Source organism: Pristiophorus japonicus, chromosome 25 (assembly GCF_044704955.1).
Source record: "Pristiophorus japonicus isolate sPriJap1 chromosome 25, sPriJap1.hap1, whole genome shotgun sequence".
In the NCBI taxonomy this organism is placed as follows: domain Eukaryota; kingdom Metazoa; phylum Chordata; class Chondrichthyes; family Pristiophoridae; genus Pristiophorus; species Pristiophorus japonicus.
The window spans coordinates 19273514-19291941 of record NC_092001.1 but is presented as its reverse complement, the minus strand read 5'-3'; positions in this window follow the sequence as shown (position 1 = coordinate 19291941).

Here is an 18428-nt window from a genome sequence, read left to right as displayed (position 1 = left end):
CTGAATTTGGACATTTAATCGTATTCATTCGCAGTACTGACAGAGAACTCATTGGCCCAGTGCTTTTGAATAAGACGTCAGATTATGGCCAAGGAAATGATGGACATACAAGGTCCCATGGGAGAAGATTAGAGATTTCTCCCCTCTGCCGATGCAGAATAACTGGTTATTTCTCATATATACTTCATTGAAGAGATAGATAAATATATAATCGTAGCAATAGGCCACCTCGTAGTGAACACGTGACACCCTCAGTGATACGGGTACCAGTTCCCCAATCGGAACATACATCAACAAAATGATTTGCTTTACTTCTTCTTCAACCACTATATACAAACTGAACATTTAATTCAGTCGAACTGAGAATATCACCGATGAATATAAGAGCAGACCGGTTATGCTTCAAATGCATAAAGCACTGGTTCAGCCACGGTTAGAGTGCAATTCTGGACACCACATTACAGGAAAGATTTGATTGCACAAGAGAGGGTACAGAGGATATTTAAGAGGATGTTGCCTGGACTGGAGAATGTTGGCTATGATGCAAGATTGGATAGGCTGAGGTAGGTTGGTTTCGAACAGAATAGGGAGATATTGTTGAGGTGTATAAAATTATGAAGTACTAGATAGAGTGGATATTTCCCTTAGCAGAGTGGCCAACAACCTGGGTCACAGACTTAAAGTAATTGGTAGACGGTTTAGACGGGATTTGAAGGGAAATGTATTCATGCCAAGTGTGGTGGGGGTCTGGAACGCACTGCCTGAAAGGAAGTTAGAGGTAGAAATGCTCACCACATTTAAAAAGAGCATTGGATGTGCACTTAAACTGCTGTAACCCACAGGGATACGGACCCAGAGCTGGAAGGATTGGTTAGACTGGATAGCTCTTGGTCGGCCTGCGGAGACAGGATAGGTCAAAATGGCCTCCATCCGTGCTGTGAATTTCTATGATTCTATGATCGTGCTGACCTAGATTCTGGAGATTATAGTTACATATATTTGTGTACAAATTATACAATTCAAATAGTTTTATTTTGAAGGACATTGTTTTCCACGGAGAAAAAGTAATCGTATCTCGACAACAATATTATCAGGTGGATACAATGGGTTGGTACACAGTGATAAAGTACCAAGTATTTGAGTGAGAGGCGCTTGTTGATGGTCTAGGAGTGCACTGTTGTGTTCAGGGTTGTTGGGAAGGGGGAATGAGGGGTTGTAGCAGATTGTGTCAGGAGCAGCGTCAACCCCTGATCACCAGCCGACAGGGCGCGGAGGAATGAAAAGGATATCACTGCTTCATTCCCAACGCTACTGGCATCCCGCGAAATATAAACAGACGAGTTACCTCCTCCTGTTCCCAGGTACCTTTAACCTGTTTCTTACCAGTTCGTCATTTCGATTCACATAACCTAGAACGGTCGCATAGTGGTTATGTTACTGGACTAGTAATCCAGTAATGACCTCGAGATATAAAAGCCCACTATGGCTGCCGGGGCATTTCAGTACAGTTACTTAATTAAATCTGCAATAAAAAGCTATTGGCAGTAATTGTGACCAGGAAGCTACCGTACAAGTGAAAACAAAATTTCCGGATTGTCTTAAAAGCCCATCTATTAAACTCCTTCATTACAGGGAAATCTACCGTACTTACACATCTGGCATATATTTGTGACTCCAGACCAAGAGCGCGGATCCAGATTTAGTTTAGGTCTAACTGATCTCTGAAACGGTCTACCGAGCCATTCAGTTGCACTGAGAACAAAGGATGCAGAAGGCGGTTCACCACCACCTTCTCAACGACAGTTAGGGATGGGCAATAAATCCCGGCCTTGCCAGCGACGGCCACATTCCATAAACGGATAAATAAAAGGAACCCTGTACCAATGGAACTTTCTTGTACTCTTCCTGCTACACTATACGCTGCTACCAACAATGGTATGGTTAACAAAGAAAATATTTCCCAGGCTTCAAAAACAATAGCCCCTCAATACCATTGACCTTTTATGCAAGATCTACATAGAATAACCAAAGAAAGCAGGCCGATTTCTCCAAACAGGGAGGGCATGGAGGATAATTCCGACTGTAAGCACTCGACATCGTGATCTGGCACCAAAGTATCAGCTGTGACTCAATGGGAGCACTCACTTCAGTGGCGGAATGTCAGAGGTTCCAGTCCCACACCACAGACTTCAGCATATGCTCCAGGCTGGCACTCCAGTGCAGTACTGAGGGAGTGGGCCAACGTCCATAGTGCTGTCTTTTGTGTGAGATATGAAACCAAGGCCCCATCTACTTGCTCAGATTCCATGACATTATGTACACAAACAGCAAGTCTTTCTTTAGTCGCTTTAGCCATATGCCTGATATCAATGATTTTATTACCAACAACGTTCACATTATTCCCCAAACCAAAACGCGATGCATTAATCTATCCCTTATAACAAGTCAGTAAAATTAAGAATGGTAACCCATAGCAGTTAATAATAAACCAAGTCATATATTACTCAAGTAATTACATTTAAAAACAATCACAGAATGACATAGCACAGAATGAGGCCATTCGAACCATCATGATTGTGTAGGCTCTTTGAAAGTGCTACCCATTAGTGCCACTATAGTGCTCTTACCCCATTGCCCTGTGAATGTTTCCCTTTCAACGATATATCCAATTACATTTTGAAAGTTACCGTTGAAGCTGCCTCAAAAATCTTTTCCAGCAGTGCATTCCAGATCATGATAACGTGGTGCATAAAAAACTATCCTCATCAGCCCAGTGGCTATTTATTTGGTATATAACTTAAATACGAATGAGAGGTGATCATATCGAAACGTATAGGATTACGAGGGGCTCGACAAAGTGGATGCAAATGGGATGTTTCCACTGATGGGGGAGACTAGAATTAGGAAGCATAATCTTAGGATAAGGGGCCGACAATTTAACACTGAGATGAGAAGGAATTTCTTCTCTCAGAGGGTTGTAATCTGTAGAATTCGCTGCCTCAGAGAGCTGTGGAAGCTGGGTCATTGAATAACTTTAAGATAGAGAGGGACAGTATCTAAACCGATAAGGGAATACGGGGACATTGGTAGCGGACACGAATGTTGACCTGAGTCCATGATCGGATCAGCCATGATGATATTAAATGGCGGAGCAGTCTCGAGGGGCCATATGATCCACTCCTGTTCCTATTTCTTATGTTCCTATGTTCTTATGTAAATATGTATCCGATGGTACAGCCCCTCTTCCCAGTGGAAGCAGTCTACCCTATCTGTCCTGTAAATAAATCCAATAATGTTGAACACCTCTGTTAAATCTCGTCGTATTCCACTTTGCTCTAAGAAGAAGAATCGCAGCCTCTGTATTCTCTCCACGTAACGGGATTTCCTCATCCCTGGGATCTTTGTGTTAAATCCCTCAGCATCATCTTCAAGGCAGATATACTTCATATAACGTGGAGCCAGGAATTGGACACATTACTCCAGATTCGACCTCATCTCTAATTTACAAAGGTTTCGAATAACTTCCTTGTGTTTATACTCTATATAATATAAGAATTAGGAACAGGAGTAAGCCATCTTGCCCCTCGAGCCTGCTCCGCCTTTCAACTAGATTATGGCTGATCTGCCCGTGGACTCAGCTCCACTTTCCCGCCCGCTCTCCGTAACCCTTAATTCCCTTATTGTTAAAATTCTATCCATCTGTGATTTGAATACACTCAATGAGCTAGCCTCAACGACTTCCTTGGGCAGAGATTTCCACAGATTCACAACCCTCTGGGAGAAGAAATACCTTCTCAACTCGGTTTTAAATGGGCTCCCACGTATTTAGAGGCTGTGCCCCCTAGTTCTCGTCTCCCCGACCAGTGGAACAACCGCTCTGCCTCTATCTTGTAATTATCATTTGGCATACCATGATGTGGATTTTTTCTTTCGTTAGTTTCCTTTTTAATCCTCTGCTTGAACTCCGGGGTCAATGACTGGGTATCCTTGTGTTTCTGGGTCGTTTTGCTTTGGGCTCTCGTGATGTTTGGGATCTTTATCTTACACAAGAACATTCCCCAAAAGTAACCATTACCGCATTGTGATTCAATAATGGGCTTGGGTGTAGTCCCCTCCAGTTCCCTGGTGATGTTTTATCTTACCCACACACACTTGTGTGGATTTCCTTGGTTCGAGCTATTCGTGCATGTCCATGATTGGTTCAGCCATGACGGACCCTGTTCCAGGCTTGTCCATTCCACTTCAATTCGCCCCCTTTTGCATTTTCCGTGAAAGATTGAGTTTGTATTGGAAACATTTTATTGATAGCCCTCTGGACAACTTATCGCTGGGTCGTGGTATAAGATGGATTTAGCCAGTATTCCTCCTGCTCAGACTAAGGTCCTGTAAAACAGAACATGTTTTCCGCGCATCACCAGTCAGTTAGGATTTCATTTTATGCATAATTTTTTAACTGTATCCAATGTGTCCACATCCGGTGCCCCTTATCGCCACAAACATGCAGCTGTCGCTTACCATTATTACCTGGTGAGTGCCTGTCAATTTTGCTGAGAATCCTGGCTTTTCGGCGTATATTTCTTCTGTTACCTTGCTCCCAACCTGTGGTTTCTGAGCCTTTTGTTCCTTGGTGCCAGCTTCCCAGTCCTTGATCACTTGCTGATCTCTGGTGTATGCCTCAGATCTTGGAATTGTTAACATAATTGCGTCACTAATCTCCTTACTCGGTCCCGGTAGGATCTGACTAAGGTCCGATATCATCACTCCCCATCATAATTAACGCAGGTGATCTCATTGCTCTTCCTGTCATTCGTTCGAAAGGCGTGCGGCTAGTGGTCCGGTTTCGGCTCGCCCTGAACTTCGTTAAAATGAGGGTCAGTATATCTACCCATCCTTTTCCTCTTTCCTTGATCACTTTGGCCAGTGCCTTCTTCAGGGTCCTATTCATTCGTTCTACTAATCCGGATGATTCCGGATGATAGGGGATATGGAATTTCTGCCCGGTTCCCATTAGGCAGCATGTTTGTTTCATTACTTGATTAGTGAGGTTTGTAAGCTGATCTGAGTCTATCTGTAAGGGCAATCCTCAACTACGTATAATTTCTTCTGCTAATATTCCAGCCACCGTCTCATTGAGCAATTTTTGCTGTGATTGCTTCTCCCCATTTTCTGAATTGATCTGTTACAACCAAGCAATACATTTTCCCCTGGTGATTTGACAGTGGGCCCATGAAACCTGTCAGCATGTTTTACCATGCTCCCTTTGGTCGGGGTTGCTCTCTCATTCTCAACTTTGTTTTTCCACCAAGGTAATGCTTTGCGCATGTTAAGCACTTCCTACAGTCATGTTCTTTATCTCTTCCCATTCCCTTCCACCACCAACATCGGGACATTGAACTCGCCGTGCATATCTTACCTGTATGTGCATACCCGTGCTATATACTCAGTAGGTGTTGTCGGATACACCCTGGGCTATCACATTACAATCTTTTCTTCAGATTCCATCCATTCCTTGTTTAGCTTCCTGCCTTTTCCATTCAACATTTCCCTGCTGTAGGTTTGCCTCCTGTACATTAAACATATTTATTTCTTCCGGCCCAAGCGCACAGGTGCTTATTTTAGCCCATAGGCCCCATGCTTCTGTAAATTTCCAACCTGCCTCATCTGCTATGCATTGCCTTGCTAATGCCGGACAGTTATTTTCTTATGGGCTTTGATTTTTATTATTGCATATTCCTGGGGCTGGAGGGAAGTCTCTACCTGTTCGGTAAATATATTCTCGTGTCGAATTGTTCCTCGCCCCGATGTCATGTCACCTCGCGGACTCCAGGCTATCATGTAATTGTGGACCACCCCAAATGCGTATCCGTTGTCTGTACATATATTTACCCTTTTACCTTTTGGCTCTTTGAGGGCTTCCGTTAGGGAGAATAATTCAGCCACTTGGGCTGAGAGACTCGATTCCGATTAAGCTACTCCCCGTGTTTGCCCTTCACCATCTGTGGTCCCCTACTATTCTCTATTTCTTCACTCAAATGTTCCAGTGGGGGTTATATTGGTATCGGTGCAGGCAGTGCAGGTTGCGCTGTCGGTCGCCCAGTTACTGCTGCACATATTGTAACATTCCTATGCATACTTCTGCCTCTTCCATCTATTTTATTTTAGCTTTTAGCTCCTGTATTATCTGATCCTTTCTTTCCATCACTTTATTTTGTCCCGATAGCAGGCTAATACTACCGTGTGAGCCCGGTCTCCTTTTGTCCTTGGCTTGCACCTCAATCACTTTGCCTGCCTCTCCATTGTGTCGTCTGGTTGCCATTCCTATTTCTTCATTCCCTCAATTAGTGTTATGCTTTTACCTGCTAGCATTTTCCGTATAGATCCTGAGAGTCACCATTCGTATTCCCCGCCATTTCTAAGATTACTAAGAGACTACCATTCCCTTCGTGGGCTACTCTTGTACCTCCATCGTGTCTTTGACCGATTCTTGGTCGTTAATACCGCACGCTGGTTAAACTCATTGCAGCCTACTCACACTCCAAATTTTCCTTATTCCTTGGTCTCCGTCCTCTCGTTGTCGCGTTTATTTGTTCTCTCTGTGGATCTCCTGCTTTCCCGTAAACAGTTTAACAGGTCCAACTTGGAGGTGGTACTTAATAAAAGGTATTCACCCCAACAGCTGCCACATCGTTTCGGGTTTGCGTTTCAGAATCCGGCAAACTACGCCAATTGATGGGGAGGATCGCCCTTCTACTCAGTTAACAAACTCGGAATCAACAGACTGATACCTTCAATAATGTTCAACGATATTTTATTTCAGCACGTACAGGGGGAGCATTTCACTTCCCATCCGCCTGAGAGGATCTAAACCGAACTGTTCAAATTGCACGTTAATTATACAGGTTTTGGCACATGAGTGTCCTCGTGGACAGACCTTAACAGTGACGTGATTGGTTTTTCCAAAGCATAATCGAAAACCCAATTGGTCGCTTCTTCCAGGTGTCACTTGCCTTATATTGTTATATTGTTGTACAAGTTTATCTTTGGATTTTCTTTATGCTCCCTTGAGTCCGAGGTCAACGCGTGGTCATCTGGTTTGTTTTATGCGGAGGTGTGGTTTTAAGCATAGCTCTTGTTGAGATAGCTCAGGGCCTTCACAATAGCCAGATAATATCTTTGCTAATCAACCATGCCCTTGCAGATGGTCAATAGAGTCGTTCCAGGATGAAAGTGGATTAATTTATATAGAGTGGGCGAAAGAAGGAGGAATTGAAATCTCGTATTGGATCGCATGGGGAGACTGGAGCAAAGCAGCCCAGCGAGGGGAATCACTGAGGGAGGGGAGGCAGTGATCCTTGCGAAATTCTGTTACTTAATCCAGGCTGGTTCTGAGTTCGGCTGATCTCAGACCCAGTGAGGGTCTGAGCCCAACACACACCTAATGGGACAGTGTAGAGAGGGATTTATCTGTCTCTAACCAGTGTGCACCAGCTCTGGGAAAGTTTGATGGGACAGTTAAGAGGGAGCGTTTCTCTGTATCTAACCGGTGATGGACCTGCCCTGGGTATGTTTGATGGGACAGTCTAGAGGGAGCTTTACTCTGCATCTAACCCGATGTGCCTGTCCTAGGATTGTTTGATTGGATATTGTGCAGGAGCTGAACTTTGTATCTAACCCGCTGTACCTGACCTGGGAGTGTTTGATCGGGACAGTGAAGAGGGAAGTTTACTCCATTTGTAACTGGTGCTGTACCTGCGCTGGAAGTATTTGATGGGCAGTATAGGGGGAGCATTAATCTGTATCTAACCTGTGCTGTACCTGCCCTGGGAGTGTTTGATGGGACGGTGTAGAATGAGCTTTGCTCTGTATCTAATCCCGTGCTTTACCTGCCCTGGGCGTGTTTGATAGGCCAGTGTAGAGAGAAATTAATTGTCTGTCTAACTCGTGCTGTACCTGCACTGGGAGTGTTTGATGGGACGATGTAGAGAGAAATTTACTGTGTAACTAACCCTGTGATGTCCCTGCCGATGGAACAAATTAACCTGAATTGGTTGTCATTCTCCATGCCTCAAATTGCTGAGCATTTAACGCAGATGCAGCATTTTTGTTGGGCATTCTGTTCAGCCTGGCATTTTCTGTCTCTGGCTGGGGTTCATGTTCCTCAGGCACTTCCTTCACTCGTCAGCGCTGAGTGTTGCGATTGAAGCAGCGGTGGCATCATGTTCTGTTTCCATCGTGATTTCCACCTTCATAACTTTGACTGTCTGCCCTCCTGCCCGAGCTTCTCTTCTGCTGCAACCTTCATCTGTGATTTGGTTACATTTATCCTTGAGATACTTAGAGGAAATAGATACAAATAATGTAATCGGTATCAGAGCAATGCATTATAATGCGCGCATTGAATCCCGGCGCGGGATGTGATCAGAGCGGGGCTCATGCTCCGCTAAGCAAATGATATATCACATACAGCACACAAAGCAGACATTCGGACCGACTGCTCAATGCTGGCGTTTATGCAGCACACAGACCACCACCCTACCCCCACACAACCCCTACAACTCTGCATCTTACCCTATGAGCAGAATCTTCTAATGTTTTCTGCCTGATTTGTTGATCTTGCTTCCCATTAAATGGTTCTGTACTATTCGCCTCAACCACTGCCTCTGGAGGTTGGGTTCCCATTCCCACTTCTCTGGTTACAGAGGCTTCTCCTAAAATTATTATTGGATTTATTGGTGACGATTTTATCATCATGGCCTAATTTTTGGTATCATAATTATTTAATGATTTCAGTTTTTTGAAACTCTATTTTAAACTGTGCTTTCTTTTCCGCTATTGCATTTATCACAGCACATGTAACGGTTAGAAACAGGCTCAAAAGAGCACAGCATCGATTCTACACACGAGACAAGGACTCAATGGCTTCTGTTATCATAGGACCACAGAATCATACAGCACAGAAGAGACCATTCGATTCGTCATGCTGCTCCAGGCTCTGTGATCGAGCTATTCAATCAGCCCCACAACCTTGTTCTGTTCCCAGATCCCTTCAAATACCGGAATTCCAGTATTGATTCCAATTACATAAGAACATAAGAACATAAGAATTAGTAACAGGAGTAAGCCATCTTGCCCCTCGAGCCTGCTCCGCCTTTCAACTAGATTATGGCTGATCTGACCGTGGACTGAGCATCACTTACCCGTCCGCTCCCCATAAACCTTAATTCCCTGAATTGTTAAAAATGTATCTAGATGTGATTTGAATACATTCAATGAGCTAGCCTCAACTGCTTCCTTGGGCAGAGCATTCCACAGATTCACAACCCTCTGGGAGAAGAAATTCCTTCTCAACTCCGTTTAAATTGCCTACACCTGTATTTTGAGGCTGTGTCCCCTCGTTCTAGTCTCCCCGACCAGTGAAAACAACATCTCTGCCTCTATCTTGTCTATCCCTTTCTGTATTTTCAATTTTTCTATAATATCACCCCTCATCCTTCTGAACTCCAACGAGTAAAAACATCGTCTACTCAATCTATCATCATAAGTTAACCCCCTCATCTCCGGGATCAGCCTTGTGAATCGTCTCTGTACCCCTTCCAAAGCTAGTATATCCTACCTAAAGTAAGGTGGCCAGAACTGCACGCAGTGCTCCTGGTGCGGCCTCGCCAATATCCTGTACAGTTGCAGCATGACCTCCCTGCTTTTGTATTCCATCGCTCTCGTAATGAAGGCCAACATTCCATTCGCCTTCTTGATAACCTGCTGCACCTGCAAACTAACTTTTTCAGATTCATGCACAAGGACCCCCAGGTCCCTCTGCACCGCAGCATGTTGTAATTTCTCCCCATTCAAATAATATTCTCTTTTACTGTTTTCTTTTCCAAGGTGGATGATCTCACATTTTCCGACATTGTATTCCATCTGCCAAAATTTAGCCCATTCGCTTAATCTATCCAAATCTCTTTGCAGCCTCTCTTTGTCCTCCACGCAACTCGCTTTCCCACTAATCTTTGTGTCATCTGAAAATTTTAAAAGATATTGTTAAATCTGCTTCCATCCCATTTTCAGTGAGAACAATCCAGATGATGCAAACTCGCAGTGTTAGACAAATTCTCCTCATCTTCCCTCTGTTAATTTTCGTAAAACTCTTCCCTCTGGTTAACAACTCTTCTACCACTGGCAGAGTTTCTCTTCAGTTACTTCATCCAAAGCCCTCATATTCTTGAAAACCTCTATTAAATCTCTCGGTAATATTCTCTGATCGAACGGGAAAAATCACAGTTGCTTATGTCTACTTATAACTCTCTCTGGGGGTACCAGTGCATCAGCGCAGCCTTCGGTCGCATGACGCAGAGAGTGTTGGAAGATCACACCATAAAATCTGGCACCAAGCTCATGGTCTACGAAAATGTAGACATAGCCTGCCTACTGTACGGATCACAAACGTGGACCGTATATAGTAGGTACCACAAATTACTGGAAAAATACCTATGTCTCCTCAAGATCCTGAAGATCCCTTGGGATGTCAGGCGTTAGAGTCCTCGATCAGGCCAGCATCCCCACAGTGAAGCACTGAGCACACTTGAACAGATCCGCTGGGCGGGCCACATTGTCCACAGGCCTGAAACGAGACTCGCAAAGCAAGCGCTGTACTTGGGACTCCTACACGGCAAACGAGCCCCGCGTGGGCAGATGAAACGTTACAAGGACATCCTCAACGTCTCCTTGAAAAAGAGCAACATTCCCACTGACAGCTGGGAGTCACTGGCCAAAGACTGAACTAATGGAGGAAGAGCATCCGGGAGGTCGTTGAGCACCTCGAATCTCATGGCCAAGAGCATGCAGCAAACAAGCGCAGAGAGCGGAAAGAGTGTGCGGCAAACCAGTCCCACCCACCCTTTCCCTCAACCATTATCTACCCCACCTGGTACAGAGACCGATATTCACATATTAGACTGTACAATCACCTGAGAACTCACTTTTAGAGTGGAAGCAAGTAATCCCCGATTTCGAGGTATTGCCTATGATGATGATTAAATCTCTTGCACACCTTTTCCAAGGCTTTCCTAATGTGTGCTGCCGAATCGTCATGCAGAGATTAACCGATGTTGAACAGATTTTTATTGTACCTTCATTATGTGTGAATCGGTGGTGTGGGCAGCATTTATTGTCCATCCCTAATTCCACCTTAACGCTGCTGGTGAGTGCATCGATACATGTAGAGGGCGATTTAGAGTTAACCATATTGCTGTGGGACTGGGGTCATATAGCTGCCAGACTCGGTGAGGACGGGGGATTTCCATCCCGAAAACAGGTTATTGAACTAGATGGGTAATGACAATCCGAGATCCACACGGTCACCATTGCTGATACAATATTTTAATTCTAGATTTATTTAATTCACCTTAAATTGCACAGCTGCCGTGGTGGGATCTGAACTCATGCCCTTGGATCTTTACTCCAGGTCTCTGGATCATTAGTACAGTAGCACAATCACTTTGCTGCCATACCCGATGATTCATAAAGTCAAAGATTCTTCCTCCGTTTTTAACAGTTTTATTAACTTGCCCTGCCACCTTTAAAGATTTGTGCACATCGACTCCCAGGTGTCTCTGCACCCGCACGCCATTTACAAAATGTATTGTTTAACTTATATTGCATCTTGTCATGTTCCTTCACAAAAATGTATCACTTCACACATGTTTAATTTTGCCTGTCATGTGTCTTCCCATTTAAGCAGACTCTCGCTGTTCTCCTGATGTCTGCTCTGCTCCCTACTGCAAACTACATTCGTGTTTCGTGACATCTGCAAATTTGAAATTATGCCTTTAGACTTAGGTCATGGATATTAGTCTCTATCAGAAAGAGCACTGGCACTAATATAGAACCCTGGGTTTCACCACTCTATACTTCCCTTCTGTCTGAACGCCAACTTTTCACCGCCACTCTCAGTTATTTGTTCCGGTGCCAATGTTGTCTCCACACAGCCACTGTCCCTTTAATTCCATGACGTTCAGTTTCCCTATCAAGTCGATGAAGTGACATTTTATCAAACGCCTTTTGAAAGTCGATATATACAACATCAGCTGCACTACGCTCATCAAACCTTTAGGTTATTACATCAAAGAACTCAATCAGGTTTTTCTGACACACTTCGACATTATCACAATTTGTGCTGGTTGTCATTTATTATTCCATGTTTTTCCAAGTGACAGATAATTTCATACCGGATTATGGCCTCTAGAAGTTCCCCCACCACAGACGTTAGTCTGACTGGCATGTAGCTACATGTTTTATCCTTCTCTCCTTTTTTGAACAGCGTGTACCATTTGCGAACCTGCAGTCCTCTGTCACCACTGACATATCCAGGGAGGATTAAAGATTCTGGACTGAGCTATTTCCATCATTCCTTCACTCAGCAACACTCATAAATCCATTTTGGACCAGTTATATAGAAACATAGAAATTTACAACACAGGAAGCCATTTCCGGCCCATCATATCCACGCCGGCCGACAAAGACACAGGCCATCGGTCAGCAGGCCTGAAGCTTACATGTAATCCTTTGAACCATTAACAATGGGGAAAAGTAAAGAGCAGCAACCACAAGCAGACTGCCCCACACAACTGAGACACACCATAAACTGAAATAGTATACACTCCAACCCAACCGGAGCAATGTGATCTACCGGGAGAGGCAAAAACCAGTTTAAAATCCAGGTCAATTTCGGGAAAAGTATCTGGGAACTTTCCTCTCCTACCCATCCAGGTGATCCAAACTACTCCAGGATATCTACTTTATTGTGGTACATAAAGTGTTGTTTGAAAGGGGTTAATTGAAAATGTTTGTTCAGGGACTGTAATTAATATCAGTCTCCACGGGTTTACAGACGCTATTTGTTCATTGACTGCAATTAATATAAGTTTCTATTTACCGAATTGTGTCTCTGGAGTCATTCTCGCTCATATTGATAAGGCACTCCTTTCAAAGTGTTACCCAATTGTCACAGTGAATACATCACCTCTGGCACTAACAGCGATCATGACACTGCTCCACAGAGAGCGAGTCGGAATCTGAGAACAGTAGATTGGAGTGATACAACAATGTATCAGAATCTGAAAAAAATGGATTGGAATGTTACAACAAATGGCAGGAGTTTCATCTTGTATTTTAACTTTCTTGTTGCACAATATGAGGAATTATCATTGTTATTGCGAATCCGTTATGCATTTCGTATTATTCAATACATTTACTTTCCCGACCTTGCTGGTGTTGGTTTTACTGGTAAGTCTATCTAATTATTCCAGTAATCATGGTTCAATGTATCACTGATCTTATATTTTACTCTCCCCTCCTTGCTGCAATTGTTGTTACTGGTAGTCTCTGTATCCAACTATTAACTCTGCAACCAGGTTTCGCTGTATTACAAGACTTGTAAATTGCTTTTATCATCTTTGATGCAGTTGTTGTTCCTGGGAAATCTCTTCATACAGCTGTTAAATATGCATACGTTGTTAATTGTACGTGTGATATTTTAATTTATTCCACAATCTTTCCTGTATTTGGTGTTCCTGGTAAGTCTCTATATCCAAAAATTATAACTGTACTGTATATTTCACTGTATAACTGAGTATGTCACTTAATTCTTTGGAAGTCTTCGTCACATTGTATATCTACTGACTCAGTCCCCTCTGTGGCCAATGTCTGAGGCTGCACGAGATTGTTCACAAATTCGGCATTCTGTTTTTTCCCTGAGTTCAGTTCTGACCTCTTCTCCTCTGAATCACTGCTTCTGCCCATTATCATCTCCATAATACAGGTCACCTCATTCCTTCGCCTCAATAACCCAGTGACTTTGTGAAACAAGAATCGACCATTGATTGCAATGCTTTCCTTGCACACCTCGCAGTTACAGTCCACTATAAGTTAGAGCTCACCTAAACAAGTTGCTGATCATAACCTCACTCCACTAAGTCCTGTTCACCAATCAACAATCTGCTCTTCAACATTGGCTCCCGATTAAGTAATACCTCATTTTTATTATTCTCATCCATGTGTTCAAATCCTACCATGGTCTCACCCCCTCCAATTAGTCCCATTCCCCTGCTCTATTCCCATAGTCCAGCAATTTGTTCCCCCTCAAGTATTTATCCAATTGTCCTACAAATGTTAATTTACTTCCCTCTATACGTCCTCCAGTCATACTGTCTCTATTCTCTTTTTCTCATTCATTCTGGCACTTTGTGAATTTCTCACTTTCTCCCTGTCTCTCTGTCAGTTTCACGCCGTCTCTCAACATTTCACTGTCTCTGTCTCTTGCTCATCGACTGTTAGATTAATACAGCAAAGAAAGAGGCCGCTCGGTCCATCGTTTCCATGCCGTCTATTGGTTAGAACTATCTCAGGAGCCCAACTCTTTAGGCAGAAAAATGTAAATATATCCCCTTCCACGAATAAAGCAATTCCCTTTCGAAAATAACGATTGAATCTACTTCCACCGTTTTCTCACAAATCGTAATCCAGATCGCAACAGCTCACTGCAGAAAGAAAACTCTTCCCATCTCTCCTGTGGTTATTTTGTCAATTACCTTAAACCTGTCTCCTCTGGTTATGCACCATTGTGCAACTGGAAACATTTTCGACATACTCGCTCTATCAAAACCCATCATAATTTTAAAATCTATGTTAAATGTTAAATCTTTGCTGATGAAACAACGTCATCATCATAGAAAGTCACTTTACATGGAGGAAGGCTTGCTTCCACTCTAAAAATGAGTTCTTTTGCAACTGAACATGCAAGAAGGGAATTACAGTCTCTGTCACACGTGGGACAAATTGTGGTTGAAGGAAAGGGTGGTGGGACTCGTTTGCCGCATGCTCCTTCTTACTCCTTCGCTTGGTCTCTGCATGCTCTCGGCGACGAGACTGGAGGTGCTCAGTGCCCTCCTGGATGCACTTCCTCCACTTCAGGCAGTTTTGGGCCAGGGACTTCCAGCTGTCGGTCGGGATGTTGCATTTTATCAAGGAGGCTTTGATCGTTTCATTCAAAAGTGTCCTCTGCCCACCTGGGCCTCGCTTAATGTGTAGGAGTTCCGAGTAGAGCGCTTGCTTGCGAGTCTTGTGTCTGGCACCTGGAAGATGTGGCCCGCCAATGGAACTGTCCAGGTGTACCAGCATCGAGGCACTGATAATATAAAGATAAGTGTGAAAGCATGTTGTGAGGAGGACGCAAAAAATCTGCAAAGGCATATAGATAGTCCAAGTGGGTGGGCCACAACAATGGCAGATGGTGTATAATGTGAAAAATGTGACGCTATCTTCTTTGTTATGAAAAACAAATAAGCAAATTATCATTAAATGGGTAGAGATATCAAATTGCTGTGGTCCAGATTGATCTGGGTGTTCTTGTACATAAAACACAGAAGGTTAGCATGTAGGTACAGATAGCAATTAGAAAAGGCAGCAGAATGACTGGCTTTATTTCAAGTGGGACAGAATATATAAGTCCTGCTACAACTGTACAGGTTGTCGATAAGACTACAGCTGGAGTATTGTGTACATATTTGGTCACTTTAGTGAAAGAAGGATTTACTTGCATTGGAGGCAGTTCAGAGAAGGTTCACGACGTTGATTACTGGGATGAATATGTTGTCATAAGAATAAAGGTTGAGCAGGTTGGGCGTGTATACATTGGAGTTTAGAAAACTACGAGGTGATCTTCTTGAAATGTGTAAGATTCTTTAGGGACTTGATGGGGTAGACGCAAAGATGATGTTTCCTCTAATGGGAGAAATCTAGAACCAGGGGACATAGGTTCAGAATAAGGGATCGCCCAATTGTATCACAAATAAGAAGCAATTTGTTCTCTCAGGGGGGCGTGAATCTTTGGAATTCTCTTCGACAGAAAGCTGTGGAGGCAGCTTCATTGAATCTTAGTCACTGGAGATAGACTGACTTTTAAACGAGAAGGGAGTTAAGGGAGTGGGCACGGAAGGGGAGTTGCGGCCAAGATCATATGTTCATTCCAAAGAGTCAGGTCCAATCACAGAGGCGGGAGCGGAGTAATGTTTTTGGCTCTCGGAATGAAATCCCTGGACCGACGTGAGACCACTGGAAGTTAGGCGAACCTGGGAATGAAATTTCTCGACAGAGGTGGGAGTAGTGTAATGTAGGCGAACTTGGTCATTAAATATCGAGACTGAGGGAGGGAGCAGTGTAATCGAGGCAGATGTTGGTGTGAACTCCTGGAGCGAGGTGGGAGCCCTCTCTGGGAAGTCGCATCATCGCATCACTGGAATCATCTCAGAGATTCTGAGTTTCATGAATATTTATTTATTGTGAATGTTTTACCGTTATTTTCTGTGATGCAATAATTCAGAAATCATATAAGAGGCAGTCCATTTTTTATTATCTTATTCCTTCCTTTTATCAGCCAATTTCTCGTCTTTTGTTCTCACTTGGAGTTGAACAGAGGAAGCGAAACACTGTTCGCTCTGTTCTGTCCATGCTATGTTATAGGCGGGTAAATATCCGCTGATCATTTAGTTCCAGTCAGTGTCTCATTTGTCACCATCTCAAGTTCTGCATTAATGGCAGTGCTTCTGATGGGTGGAACAGGATTACAAGCGTCATTAACATTCACAAACAAAATGTTCGTTCAGCCAGATTTCATTCATTTATATCCAATCTTTATTTGGAATTTGCAATTTGGTCTCATGCCGATCTGTCACAGATCAGTAGGTCTCTCAGCGAGAAACAGAGTGGATATATCTGTTGCCTCCGGCTGTACACTTCTGATCGTTGGGCCCCTCGTGCGGAGGGGGAGCGGGAGGTCAGAAGGCCTCTTCATTGGACTGCTCCGGGGCATGGCCAAGCGGAGCATCAGCTGGTCCAGGCAGCGGGCGGTCGAGAGGATCGTTCAGCCCGGCTGCCTCCCTCTCTTCCGCGGATACGTTCAAGCCAAGGTGTCCCTGGAGATGGAGCACGCGGTGTCCACCGGAACGTTCGCGGCCTTCCACGAGAGGTGGCTGCCGGAGGGAATGAAGTTCATCAACAACACCGGCAACCAGATTTAATTCAGTTCTTCAATGGTAAAAGTGTAATATCATTAAAGTTATCGGTTTTATTGCACATTTATATCATAGCAGCGCATTTGGAAAGAGGTGGCATGATAGGTCCAAGTCAGCATGGATTTGTGAAAGGGAAATCATGCTTGACAAATCTTCTGGAATTTTTTGAGGATGTTACAAGTAGAGTGGACAAGGGAGAACCAGTTGATGTGGTATATTTGGACTTTCAGAAGGCTTTCGACAAGGTCCCACACAAGAGATTAATGTGCAAAGTTAAAGCACATGGGATTGGGGTTCGTGTGCTGATATGGATTGGGAACTGGCTGTCAGACAGGAAGCAAAGTGTAGGAGTAAATGGCTACTTTTCAGAATGGCAGCCAGTGACTACTGGGGTACTTACAAGGTTCTGTGCTGGGGCCCCAGCTGTTTACATTGTACAATAATGACTTGGACGAGGGGATTAAATGTAAAATCTCCAAATTTGCGGATGACACTAAGTTGTGTGCCAGTGTGAGGAGCGAGGAGGATGCTATGAGGCTGCAGAGTAACTTGGATAGGTTAGGCGAGTGGGCAAATGCGTGGCAGATGAAGTGTAATGTGGATAAATGTGAGGTTATCCACTTTGGTGGTAAAAACAGAGAGACAGACTATTATCTGAATGGTGACAGATTAGGAAAAGGGGAGGTGCAACGAGACCTGGGTGTCATGGTACATCAGTCATTGAAGGTTGTAATGCAGTTACAGCAGGCGGTTAAGAAAGCAAATGGCATGTTGGCCTTAATAGCGAGAAAATTTGAGTACAGGGGCAGGGAGGTATTGCTGCAGTTGTCCAGGACCTTGGTGAGGCCACACCTGGAGTATTGTGTACAGTTTTGGTCTCCTAACTTGAGGAAGGACATTCTTGCTATTGAGGGAGTGCAGCGAAGGTTCACCAGACTGATTCCCGGGATGGCGGGACTGACAAATCAAGAAAGACTGGATCAACTGGGCTTGTATTCACTGGAGTTAGAAGAATGAGATGGGATCTCACAGAAACGTATACAATTCTGACGGGTTTAAACAGGTGAGACGCAGGTGAATGTTCCCAATGTTGCTGAAGTCCAGAACCAGGGGTCACAGACTAAGGATAAGGGGCAAGCCATTTAGGACTGAGATTAGGAGAAACTTCTTCACCGGAGAGTGGTGAACCTGTGGAATTCTCTACCACAGAAAGTTGTTGAGGCCAATTCACTAAATATATTCAAAAAGGAGTTAGATACAGTACTTACTAGCAGGGGGATCAAGGGGTATGGCGAGAAAGCAGGAATGGGGTACTGAAGTTGCATGTTAAGCCATGAACTCAATGAATGGCGGTGCAGGCTC